The sequence below is a fragment of the Canis lupus genome, chromosome 12 (assembly GCF_003254725.2).
Source record: "Canis lupus dingo isolate Sandy chromosome 12, ASM325472v2, whole genome shotgun sequence".
In the NCBI taxonomy this organism is placed as follows: domain Eukaryota; kingdom Metazoa; phylum Chordata; class Mammalia; order Carnivora; family Canidae; genus Canis; species Canis lupus.
Window position 1 is genome coordinate 55,137,057 of NC_064254.1, and position 13,899 is coordinate 55,150,955.

Sequence of the window (13,899 nt, forward strand, 5' to 3'; positions counted from 1 at the left end):
CTCCTTTGCCTTCTGTATCGGGAGCTGGGACTCTGCATTCAATCAAGATTTTAGGAATAGGATATTTCTTAAAATATAAAAGGGGTTTGGAAGATGAACAGCAAAAAAAGGACGAAGCATGTTTCTTGCACATTCCCCAAGGACTACACATGTGAACAGAATCATAACTCTATCATAATGGAGGCTGAGGTAGAGGGGAGCATACATTCCATGACAATAAATCTGTAGAATTAACTTCAAATATGAAGCACAGATAAAATTACCATTAGTTAATTTTGGGTAACTTACTCTGGGATCAGGTACAAGTTTTGTGTTACTATTTTGATAACTGTGGTCAACATAGGTCATGAAAGCAGATACCAAGAGCCTTACACACAAGCAATACACACAGTTACCAAAATGGTATGATTTAATGGGTAAAAGATTTGATGGCTGAAAACTGGACATTATTTCTGATGAATAATGATAAATATACAACCTGTCAGTATTTGTGTGATGCAAATAAAGCAGTGGTTAGATGAAATTTTATAATTTTGAATGATTACATTAGAAAATAAGATTTGAAATCAGATATTTAAGAGTCCATGTTAGGAATTCAGCAAAATATGAACAAATGAAAACAAAGCAAGTAGAACAAAGAAAATAAAGAGAAAATTATTAATTAACAAAACTGCAAGTTGGTTCCTTGAAAATATCCATCAATGTAATCCATCTTTTCAGGGATCATTTCTATAGTTCATAATTTATCTTTTTAACAGAACATAAAATAAGACAAAACCATCTCAATGGATGCAGAAAATATTTTACAGAAGTCAACATTTATTTGTGATTTTTCAGAATCATTTATAATATTAATATTAATAAATGGAACTAATAAATAACAAGGGAAATACATAATAAGCACATGAAAAAGTGGTTAGCATCATAAGTTACCAAGAAAATTCAAGTTAAAATTACAATAAGATGGGACTACATGCTCACTGGAATAACCAAAATTTAAAAGACTTAAGATATTAACTGTTGACAAGGATATAGAGGAACTGGAACTCTCATACACTGTGATGAGAATGCAAAAAAGATGGCACCACTGCAGACAAGAGTTTGACAGTTTTATGTCCAATGAACACATCCTTACCACATGACTCAGCAATTCCATTCTTATGTATTTGCTGGGAGAAATGAAAACATACATTCACACAAGGACTTGTACATAATGTTCATAGCAGCTTTATTCATAGCCTAACACTGGGAACAACTCAATTGTCCGTCGATAAAAGAAGGGATAAACTGGTTTTTTATGCAATGGTACACTACTGAGTAATAAAAAGGTATGAGGCACTGATGTATGCAACAACATGTAAGTTTCAAAAACATTTTACTTAACAAAAGAGCCAAAAAGATTTATACATACATTATATATAGATAGATGCAGATATATAGATATAGAGAGAGCATTATCATATTGATGCAAAATTTTTTAAAAGGCCAAAAACAATCTAAGGTGAAAAAAATCAGAAGAGTGGTTTTCTTGGGGTTTAGGAGAGTTCATTAGCCAGGAAGAAGAATTAGAGAACTTTTTGGTAAAGAATATATTCCATGTCTTGTTATAGATTCAGCTATGTGGGTATATTGTTTTTTCAGACCTCATTGAATTGTGTCTTTATGATTTATATATTTCAACTTATGTGAATTTTACCTCAAAAAGAAAACTTAGTATTAAGCTAGTAAGTAAGAAAGTATTAAGCTAGTAGGTTTTCTTTGCAGCTTATCAATTCTGAAATTCTCCTTTGTGTATTCTAGGCTTCAGCAAACAAATAAATATATTGAAGATAACTGGAGGAAGTTTTCTCACTTACACATACACACACACACACACACACACACACACACACGTATGTTTTCTATCCACTGAGAAGGCATGGAAACAGACACCAGTAGCAGTGGCATGCCTACTTTCCAGGTCTTAGTTTCTAAATTTATTCTCCACTAAATGGAACCAGGATTCCTAGGAGAGATAGATGATACCAGTGCTAAGACATGCAAAGTACAAGATAAGTCTGGAACCTCTTATTGTGACAGAAAGTAAAAAAGTAAAGAATAAGGGAACATGTCAAATGAACACAGGAATCAGCTCAAAAAGACTCCCACTGGCCGAATCTGGGACAATTTGACCACCAAAATAAATACTGATAGTAACAGATTATAACCTGGTGAGTAAATAAGAATCCATGACTCCATACTGACATAAATACATAAAAGAATTAAAAGATAAACACCCCCAAAAAAGGAAATGCACTCTTTATGGTAGAATGTAGACCAGTAAATGAAGAAAGAATGATGGAGTTAAAAAAAACCTTGAGTGGACATCAAATCTAGTAGATAAAAGTTTGATGAATAGGATACATATTCTCTCCACAAGCTACCTATTAATTAGGAAGGGAAAATGATGACTTTACCATGGAGGAGCCTGGTAGACATCACTTTACCAAGTGACCAAAGCCTATGTCACTAATTTTAATGTAGTTTGAAACATGTGCCCTGATAGGATTCACTGACAAGGCTAAAATAACACTTCAGTGAAATTCAAGACAAAAATGCATAACCTGAAACTTATAATGATGAAACATCATATAAACTCAAATTGAGGAATATTCTATGAAATAACTGATCTATAACCCTTCAAAAATTTAAGACCAGAAATATTAAGTATGGCTGATGATCTCTTCCAAATTAAAAGATACCAAAGAGACATAAAAAATAAATGCAATCCATGCTCATGGGAATAGGGAAAATATAAGAAAATGTCCTCATTTTGATAACTATGTTGTCAAAAGGTAAGAGAAATAACATACTCTTAGGAAACACACTGTGAATTATATTATTTAGGTGTAAAACTTGTGATCTCTTCAATTTACTCTCATATGATTCAGAAAAAAAAGAATAATATGCAAGTATATAGAGAGGAAGCAAATGAGACAGAATGAAAATAATTGAATCTCAGTATTGTTATGTATATTTCTAGTTCCCATTACATTCCTGAGATATTTCTGTAAGTTGAAAGTATATCAAAATAAAAAGTTACACACAAAGTCAGAAACTCACTCTTCCACCACCACACCCCCCAAAAAGCTGTTACACAGGAGACTAGTGAATCAAAAAAGAATAGTACAAAATTCTAGTGTTTCTAGCTCCAGGGTGTTTGGAGGGTAGTTCCTAAACATAGAATGGAAGAAATCTCTTTCGTCCTACTAAGAAAAGACCCTGAAGGTAATACATGCCTTCATCTCAAGTCTGGTTCTATTTTGTTTGATTGCAAGAATAGGACTAAGGAAGCAAAAATCAGGCTAATTATTCTTCTGCCTTAGGAAAAAAAATCTTTTATTGTTGGTGAAAGAGTTTTGATGGATTTTTTATGAATGATAAAGAAAACTTTTTCTAAAGTAGCTGGATATTTGTAAGCCTACAGCAATGCTGAAGACTCGAAATGTACACTGTCTATCATTAACTATGTGAGCTCGAAGTTTTCTGTTTAGTGAGATCAAGATTCTTTCTATTATTAAAAAATAATAATAATAAGGAATGAGTTTGCTGGGAGTGAGATCCCAGGACATTTGTGCATCCTTTTCCTCACCAGAACATTTCTTCCATTCGTTTGTATCTTGTAGTTTATAGTCTTCATGTCATAAAGTACAACATATTTTTCACTCACTAATGAACCTTGATTAGAATACAACCCTTGCATGTGCTATTTATGACAAAGTCACACTGGATAGGATATGTACCTTTCAGATATGCCCTCAATAACTCTTTGAAAAAATCCACAGTAACAAATTATCCATCCTTTTCCAAATTTGCAATATTTATTGTAAATGACATTTCCTGTCATTCAACTAGACATAAAATGCCTAATATATAAACTTATCATCAAAATACATACTCATAGTCTTGCCATTAGCTAATACCTCGTGGGATGAAAGACACTCTGATTCTCATTGGAATAAAAATTTGTATTGGGAATCTTATATTAATCTTTACTATCTCTCTGATCCTCAGTTTCCTCATATATAAAATGGAAATTAGAAATATTACATGAAATAACATATATAAAGTGCTGAGTGCAATGACTGGCACATAATAAAGGCTCAATAAATGGTATCCCTATATATAAATTATTTTGTATTTGACAGCTTCAAGACTACCACATTGAACATATGTTTATTAGCTCTGAGATCAAGAAACTAGAGATCTCAGAAAAATTTTAGCTAATATGACAGGAAAAACATATTGGGAGATAGAATCCCAGACTAACGGCATGCAGAAGGGGATGTTGATGAAAAACAGGCTATTTCCCAGCACCAGCCCCTTCAGGAACTCAGTAAAGCACAGGATTTAGAAACATTTGATACAAAGGAAGGCAGAAAATTATAGAGAATAAAACAGATATGGGGCAGGGATGAGGAGGGATGCAGAAGATAGGTTGACAGTCTATGTTTAACACTTCAATTTCCCTTTTCCACTTCCACACACTAAATACAAGTGGTCAGGTACCTTATCTCCAGGGATATACAGGCATAGGTATAAAGGTTTAGTCACTAATAATATTGAATAGTGAAGATAAAATCATTGGACTATGAGGCCCAGAGGAGAGCAAGGATGAGGTACACAATTAAAAATAAGAGTAATTATTAAACCATTGTCAATAACAGACTGATCCCAAGACCTCTGCCTCACCCTACACAGATGAATAGAAACCAATGATCAGGCCCCATGTAGAAGAGTGAAGAATTTTTTTCTGAAGATATTAAAAGATTGCAGAGATTGACCTCCTTGCATGGATAAATGAGGCCTGGGTGATGGGCCATTATTCAGACCAACTTCACAACAGTGAGGAGTACTCACTGCAAGCACCAGAGGTCACAGAGCTTCCAACTAAAATTTGAGGGCCTTGTTGTTAAATAGGAATGGTCATCAAGGTTTAGGAAATATGTGTGGAAAGTCTCCAGAATATAAAAAAAGGCCAAGTAAGCAAACCAAGAAAAGAAATCCAGAGGAGAGAGAATGCATGAAATGCAAGAACATTTCAAAATTAAAACCAAACCTCAAATTAATGTATCAGGGAGATAGAAGTTTTTCATCAATAAAAATGATGTCAATTAGAAGGAAGAACTAAAATAACAGTTGAAAAAAATTTCTACAGAAGCCTTGAAGTAAACAAAATGTCAAGAAGAAGGAAAATATGAGAGAAAAGCTAAGAATTAAAAGCATCAAACCAAGAGCTCAAATAACTACTATGAGTTTCATAAAGAGGAAAGAAGGAAAGTCATGGGGATAAAAATATTTTTAAAAGCAAACTTTTCCAAAACTAAAAAATTTGCATTTCCAGATTAAAGAACCCAAAAATGTACCAGCACAATTAATTATTTTTAAATATCCCAAATAAGGTATATCATCATGACATTTCAGAATACCATGTTAAAAAGACAACCCTAAACAATTAATAATAATCATTTTAAAAAGAAGCCATATCCAGCAGTGCCTGGGTGGCTCAGTCAGTTAAGTGTCTGCCTTCAGCTCAGGTCATGATCCTGGGGTCTTGGAATCCAGCCCATATTGGGCTCCCTGCTGAGCGGGAAGCCTGCATCTCCTGCTCCCTCTGCTGTTCTCACTTGTGCTCTCTGGTTCTCTCTCTCCTTCTGTCAAAGAAATAAATAAAATCTTTAAAATTAATTAATTAGTTAACTAATTAATAAAAAGAAGTCACATCCAAAGAATAAGAATCAGAATTACATCAAGCTTTTTCAACAATAGCACCTCATAATTCAGGAAGAAAGTAATTTTCAACCTGGAATTTTTTCATTCAAGGGTAAGAGTAGAATAAAGATATTTTTATATATGCAAAGATTCACAAAATTATCCTTCCTTTCTTAGGCGGTTTTGGAAAGGAGTGCAGAAGGGAAAAAAATAATTCCACACGGGCACCCATGCCAGAGTTTGGCAAGTAAACTGTTTCCTCATATCTTAAATACTAGCTTCTCTGTGATAGTAAAGGATAAGGAGGAATTATCTATAAATGATGAATTAAGACAAAATTTTAAGCATATTATTTAAATTATTTAATTTAAATTTGTTATATATATAAATTATATAAAAATAATTATATAAAACATAATATATATTATAAATATATAAAAATCAAATTAAATTATTTAAATTAAATTTAAATTTAATGAATTATTTAAATTATTTTAAATTACCAGGTAACCAATAAAATTACATTGAAAGGAAACGCGGGGTAAGTGTGAGATAATTTTTCTTTATCAGAGAAAGTTCACATAATGTTTGAAATGGATACTGATTGATACTCAAAAGTTGTCTCATATACCTATAATTCGGAGTTTGGATCTATAACGACATGCCTGAAGAAACTGCCCATTTCCATCTTCCCATGGAAGCCAAGTCCTAAGAGATGAGCAGTTGAAGAGAGATTTTTTAATTACAGTGAGTTGTTAGAATGTGTCCATTAGGCACCATGACTTAAATATTAGGGACAAATGGTGGTTCCAGGAGCAGCAGAACTTGTAATTGAAATGGGTCATGAGGATCCCTGGCTGCCATAGCTGGTGAATTCATCTACAGCAGGATATGAAGAATATACAGTCTACCTATTGGCTGTCCATATTTGTAAGCAAAGCAGAAAGACTATCACTCACCACATTCCTGAAACAGTTCTCAACAGTCCCTGATGGAATTGCAAGAACCCCAAGTTGGATGACGAATAGAAGGTTCTTTGTGACTATCAGCTAAACTGCAGATGCCTGCAGAAATATGTTTGTTTTCTGAGTGACATACACTGCAAACACCAAGATTTGTGAGTGAGAGGCATCTCAGTGTGACAGCTGTAGTCAGTGGCTTCGGATAGCACATCACGGTGTTCTTTCTTCAGATTGCATTGCACACACACCCCACTCACATCACCCTGTAATATCTGCATGAATCGGAGAAAAAAAGACAACTCTACAATAAAATATAAAATATAAAACATGATAGGGCATGAAATATGAGGTATATAATTTGTGATTTGTAAGTCTGAGTTATATTTGCAAGTTCTTAAACCGAGGATCCTGTGGAGAGATCTATCATGAATGTAATGGATTATTCTTCTCTAATTATAATTCTTTGGGTCCATACTAACTGGTGAAGAGCAGGGGATCTTGCAACATGATCCATGTTGAAAGCCAAGCTCCTCTCTGGTTGTACTGTGATACAACCAACTCTTGCATCCTGTTTTTCATTGATGCTTATGTTGTCCTTGTCCTGTTTCCAGTTTAAAAGTTGACCTTTAAGGGAAAATATGCTTCACGTTGCTTCTTTTTTTTTTCTCTCCCTCGCCCTCCTTCCCTTCTCTCCTCCTGATCTCTGAATGTTGATCCCTGTCTGTATGCTGTATCCCTGTCTATATCCACTCTCCCAGCCCATCCCACTCTATGTGACCAGATTGTATAGCTGTTTCAGAATCTGGCTGTGGTGTTTAACTATGGTGATGTAACAAACTATTCCAGACTTGGTGGCTTCAAATGACAATAGCAATTAAGCCACAGTTTCTTTGGGTCAGGAGTCTAGGCATGGCTTAACTCCTAGGGCTTAACTCAACTGGAAAGCATCATTTTTAAAGTTCACTCGTGTTCATTATTGGTAAGATTCAATTCTTTGTAGCTGTTGGACTCATGGCTCCTGGTAAGCTGTTGACCTGAAGACCTCCCTTGGTTCTTGCTACATGTACCTCTCCATTGAGCATCTCACAACCTTGCAGTTTGCTCCATGAAAGTGAAACAAGCTATAAAGCAAGAGAGTGTGCCAGTAAGATGGAATTCACTCTTTTGTAATCAAATCACAGGAGTAATAGAAGTTAATTTTACTTTGTTTATCTCATCAGATGCAAATCTCTAGACCCACCCAAAGAGAAGAAATTATCCAAGGGTGTAAATATCCAGAGGTGAAGATCACTGGAGGCCATTTCAGAGACTACCTGCCAAACATGCTTAAAGGAAATGGGAGGGCAAGTGTTTACAGAGGATGGAGGACAGAGAGGGTTGGGAGCTATGTCAGAGCTGCCTGCCACCCTGGCTGTAGGGCTTGCCCATTCCAGATCCACATCTATCCTTTTCTGTCTCCTTCGATTCACCCTAGATTCTCACTGTGTCTTTACCATTGAAGGTTCTTTACTCACTAAACCCTTGGTTTTAATTATTTGCCCTAATTTTCTGTCCTACCTGATAGCTAATATTTATATGTTGGTATATGTATAGATTAAAAAGTATTTACCTAAAAAAAAAAAAAAAAAAAAAAAAGTATTTACCTATAAGGAACTGAGTTTCAGAAAGAGATACAACCAAAAGGCAGAAAAGCAGTGGTTGGAGAAGTAGAAATTTCCAGATAGGGTAGGATCATAGCAATGAGTTGTTTTAAGCTTTCAATGTTTAGCCTATGTCTTCTACTCAAAACTTGATTCACCCAATCACCTCTATAGATCTAGGGTATTATTTGCAAACTGCAGTGCTTTATCGTTTGGTTCTTTTATAAGTTTAATAAACTTGTTATAGTTGATGTTCGATTACTATAATAATCACAGAGAGTTATAAATTTTAAATAGAAAAATATCACGTTTACTTTGACTATAACCATAGAAACTGAATTAATATCAGTCCTCTTTGCTTATTAAGGTCAGGTTCTGACAGTGGTTGCTATGGTTGTGTTTGATGGCTTTCATTGACTGCATAACAATTAGAAACATTTTCCTGAAAACTAATTTTTCTGGTAACCAGGGACTGAAGTGAATTAAGGTCCAGCCACCTTTTGTACTTTGATCTGGCATTTCTTCCACAGTCACGGTCATAGCAACATACAAAATCAATCAGCAGAAAATACTTATTTATGTCACCTATGGATTTTCCAACAAATAGCTCATGAAAACACCTTTCATGTGGATAATGACTAGATGTAAAAAGTGGACTGATTCCCAGTAATTACAGCCTGGTGTTGCTTTAATCACCAGTAAGTTGTATGTTAAGAAACCTAACATGCCCAAAGCGGGTCAGGACACAAATTGTGACTAAAATGAGGAGATAAATGAGAAAAAGAAGAGACAGTTATTTTATTCCATCTTGTGTATTTCCCCTGCACCACACCACACTGTATTGCATTTGTGTGTCTTTTCATTTAAATAAAGGTATTTAAGAGACAGCTGATGAACAGTGCGTTTGTATTCCAGGAACATTCTCTCATAGGTTTGGATTATATACAGATGAAAAATAGTCCATATGGCTTTTGAACAAAATGAATGGCTGCAAGCCCTGAAAAATGCTAGTGGAAAGGTTGGCATACTAAAAGGTTAATTAAAATTTGACTCTGCAGGATGGATACTTTTATTTATAGAACCTTCAGCTGATTTTCAGCAGCCATGTTTTCTTCTAATTAAAATAATATGAACAGCTAATAGCAATCAGCTTAAAGAACTGAATATTTTAGAGAAGGGATGATTCATAGGCTTTTCAATAACCATTTTACAGTAGGTGTCTCCACTAAAGAGCACATAAAACATTTGTATTCAGCCATTGTCTAGTTCAAATGTCAGGAAATATTAAACTGGAAAAAATGAGAGTGAATTATTTAAAGTGGCCTAAAATAAGTCATTGATATTATCATGTAAATTTGATATTTCCCTAAAGGTTCAGGAATCATTCTCTGACATTGCATAACTTATAAATCTGAGAAAGTGGGCCATTAGAAGCATTATTTTAAAAAATAGGAATTTCCTTATACATTCACATATATAACAAATTGGTAAATAACAATATTTAACAGAAGCAAAAGTTTGTCATGGAAACCTTATGTACACATTTGGACAGATACAAAGATAGATGATAGGTAGATAGAGATAGATAGATACAGTAAAAATCATTTCATCATAATAACTTCTGTAGGATTCAGCATCCTTTTCCCCAAGTCATTGAGAATGACTAAAGAAAAGATTAAAATCTGAAGTGGAAGGATAGAAAGCATGAATATATAATGATATATAAGAGAAGTGAAGTTTTAAAAAAATAAAAGAAGAAAAAAAGGAACATATCAGAAACATACACTTCCAGGTAAGTGTACCTTCCCACTGTGACAAAAATAACCAATCCATCCTCCTACTCCTCACCCTATTTCTCCTTTCCTCATCATCCTCTGTGACAAAACTTTTGAATTTCAGCTGGGCACATTGCCTTTTAGAATCAAAACTCCGCATCCTCACCTTCTACAAAGCTAAAGAGGACCAGTGGCTTGGCCTTTGCCAGTGGAATGTAAGTGGCAATAGTGTCTACATCACCTGTAAAGTGTCCATTCTCTCCTTTCCCTTTTCTGCTGACTGGAATGTAGATATACATTCTCTGGACAAAGCAGTCTCCTAAGGTGATAGGTGGATTTGGGAATGCAAACCAGTCCTGGATTGCTCTAACTTGTACTTTAAGACAGAAAGCAATTTCTACCTTTTAAATCTGCAGTCACTTTAGAGTGAATCAAATCCTAATTAAATACATCCTAAGATGTGGGTTTATTCTAGAGAAACAAGTCAGGCAATACCTCCATAATTTAAGACACACTGCTAAACCTTAAAAACCCAAACATAGTCTCCATGGAGAGACAGAAGTGCACTAGACCAGTTATTCTCAATTTCTATTGTGTATCAGAATCATCTGGAGAGCTTGTTAAAACACAGAAAACCCCAAACCCCAAAAGATCTGATTCTGTAGGTCAGGGTGAGGCTGAGAATTTGCATTTCTAATAGCCTCCAGGGTGATGCTAATGCTGTCTGACTGCCTGACACACACCAGGTCTCACTGCTCCAGAACACACCTCCACCTCCAACATATGCATATTCTGTAAGTCCCACAGCAAGATAGGACTGATCCTTACCCTATCATCAGGATATTCTAATTTCTAAATGTCATGCAAAGCCACTCTTAACATCCTGGAATACCTTATCATTCACCTAACAAGCTCCATACCTTCATTATTTTAAATTGACTATAGCTTACAAAAGATATAGCAAAATAAACATAATACAAAAATTATGTGTTTTATTCATTTATTTCAAGTTCCACTTCAGAAATCGGGTAAAATATAAACAATCAAGTCATAGAAAAGGTGTTTTCTATGGGGAGAATGGGTAATGTAATTACCTGACCATTTGTTTCAGAATCCCCTAAGTAAGGGCACTTATTAAAAATGGAGATTCTGGGCCCCATCCCTTATATACTGAATTGAAGTACCCAAAGGGCCCAGGAATCTTTTATTTAAAAAGTTTTCCAGGGGATTCTGATAAACCCAAATGTTTGCTAATCACTGATCTTGTTGTTGAAGTGTCATCAGAGACAGTAGCTCAGACTCTTGGAGGATATTTTTCAGCATGACTGATCGTGAAACAGACAACCAGCTTGACCTCCATAATGCCACAGGCAAAAAGCCTGAAACCCACTTGTAGCCAGAGGATGTAGCCAGAGGATGAGATAACATGTATTACCAAACAAAATTATCTAAATAATGGAATCCTTCTATTGAACATCGTATGTAAAAGATATTTTTCCCGCCCAAATTAAGGCAAGTATGTGAAATCCACCCATGTAGTCACTGAAGGCATTAATCTATAGATTGCCTTTGGCAGAAGACACTAGCGGTGATGTTCATATTGGTAGAAAGCAGGGAAAGTCACATCCCTATCTTTTTCAGCATTGCATAAATCTAAGCAGCAGCAAATAGATAAAAAATAAGACATACAAATGGCCAACAGGTACACAAAAAGGTGTTTAACATCACTAATCACAAAAGAAATGCAAATCAAAAACCACAATGAGATATCACCTCACACCTGCAACAATGGCCATCATCAAACAGACAAGAGTTAACAAGCACTGGAAAGGTTGTGGAGAAAAGGGCACTGCTGATGGGAATGTAAAGTAGTTCGGTCATCATGGAAAAAAGGATGGGCATTACTCAAAAAATTAAATATAGAACTACCATATAACAAGCAGTCCCACTTCTGAGTATATATCCAAGGGAAATGAAACCATTATCTTGAAGAGATACTAGTACTCTCCTGTTAATTACAGCATTATTTACAATAGTCAACATACAGAAACAACCTAAGAGGCCATCAACAGATGGACAGATAAAGGTAATGTGATATAAAGATGGGGAATATTATTCAGCCTTAAAAAATAAGGAAATCCTGCCACTTGGAATAACATGGATGAATCTGGAGATCATAATGTTAAGTGAAATAAGCCACACAGAGATAGGAAACACCACATGGTATCATTTCTGTGTGGAATCTTTAAAAAATAAATAAATAAAAAGTCAAACTCATAGAAACATAGAGCAGAAAAGTACTTGCCACGGGGTTAGGGCAGGAAAGGAATAGGGAGAGGCTGGTAAAAGGGTACAAATCTTAGTTATAAAATAAAGTCTGAGGATCTAACATACAACATGGTGATAACACTACATTATAAAACTGAAATTTGCTGAGAGAGTAGAACTTAAATGTTTTTACCAAAAACAAATGTAAATATCTAAGGTGATGAATGTGTTAATTAATTCATTAACTCCATAGGGGGGAATCTTTCCACAATATATATGTGTATCAAGTCATAAAATTGTTAACTTTAAATAGCTTCTCATTTGGGGCACCTGGGTGGCTCAGTCAGTTAAGCATCCAACTCTTGGTTTCAGCTCAGGTTGTGATCTCATGGGTCATAAGATCAAGCCCCATGTTGGGCTCCACACTTGAATATTCTCCCCCCATCTCCTCCTCCCCACCCATGCACACACTCTCTCAAATAAATAAATAAATCCTAAAACATAAAATAAAACAGGTAGTTGATAAGTTTGTCAATCACACTCAATGAAGTTGAAAAAAATTTAAAAATTAAAACTTTTTTTTAGAAAGAAATAATACCCAGAACAGACAAAAAGCTGATTCCACCTCTTTAATATCTCTCTATTCCACCTACTTATACTGAGTTCCACCCTCACTACCACAGTCCCAGTCACACTCAAGTCTCCCCTAGACTCCCGCCATTGCCTTCTACCTGGCCTTCCTCTCTCACCCTTACATGCCTCCAACCAATGCCTCACACTGTCATCAGAACAACTCTCTAGACACACAGCATATCATGACACTGTATCACTTAAAATCTTTCTGAACTCTCCATAGTCATGAGGATCAAATCCAGATCCCCAAGCACTGCAAAAGCCCCTTGTGTGGCCCCCCTTTCCTATGACTCCAACGTCATCCCTCACTAACACCCTCCTTGCCACACATCTACTTGCAGTTTCTGTCGTGTGCCCCACCTTCTCATCTCCAGCGTTTTCCCTCAGCTTGGAAAGCCCTCTCCACAAATCTCTACCCACCCACACCTTTCCTCCCTGGATAACTCCCACTCAGCTGTCAGGACTCAGCTCAGGTGTCACCCCTTTTTTGGATGTCTCATCTAACACCCCACCTTGGCCAGGGTTTTCTGTCATTGTTATCTCTGAAATCATCTTCCTTCCTCCCTCCCTCCCTCCTCCTTCCTTCCTTCCTTCCTTCCTTCCTTCCTTCCTTCCTTCCTTCCTTCCTTCCTTCCTCTTTCCTTTCCTTTTTTCTTCTTTCTCTCTCTTTTCCTCCCTCTCTCTTTCCCTCTCTCCTTCCCTTGCTCTTAATATACATACTAAGTGAATACAATAGCTATTTCTTACCCAAAATTATGCACTTGCAACACCCAGTAATGGGAAACATTTCTAGATCATAATTCATCTTTGATATATTTTTCACACTCTGTCATATGATTTGAAGGACCGTTAAACAGTGGTGTCCTCAGG

General features: G+C 35.6%; 1 long non-coding RNA gene across 1 annotated transcript in view; it reads right to left on the reverse strand.

The window, feature by feature from the left end:
- Nucleotides 1–1,211: 1,211 nt before the first annotated feature.
- LOC118350364 (uncharacterized) overlaps nucleotides 1,212–13,899 on the reverse strand; it is a 71,925-nt gene continuing 59,237 nt past the window's right edge. The window contains exon 3 of the long non-coding RNA XR_004804018.2: nucleotides 1,212–5,693. This is a non-coding gene — a long non-coding RNA (uncharacterized LOC118350364). The remainder of the gene's footprint in view (nucleotides 5,694–13,899) is intronic.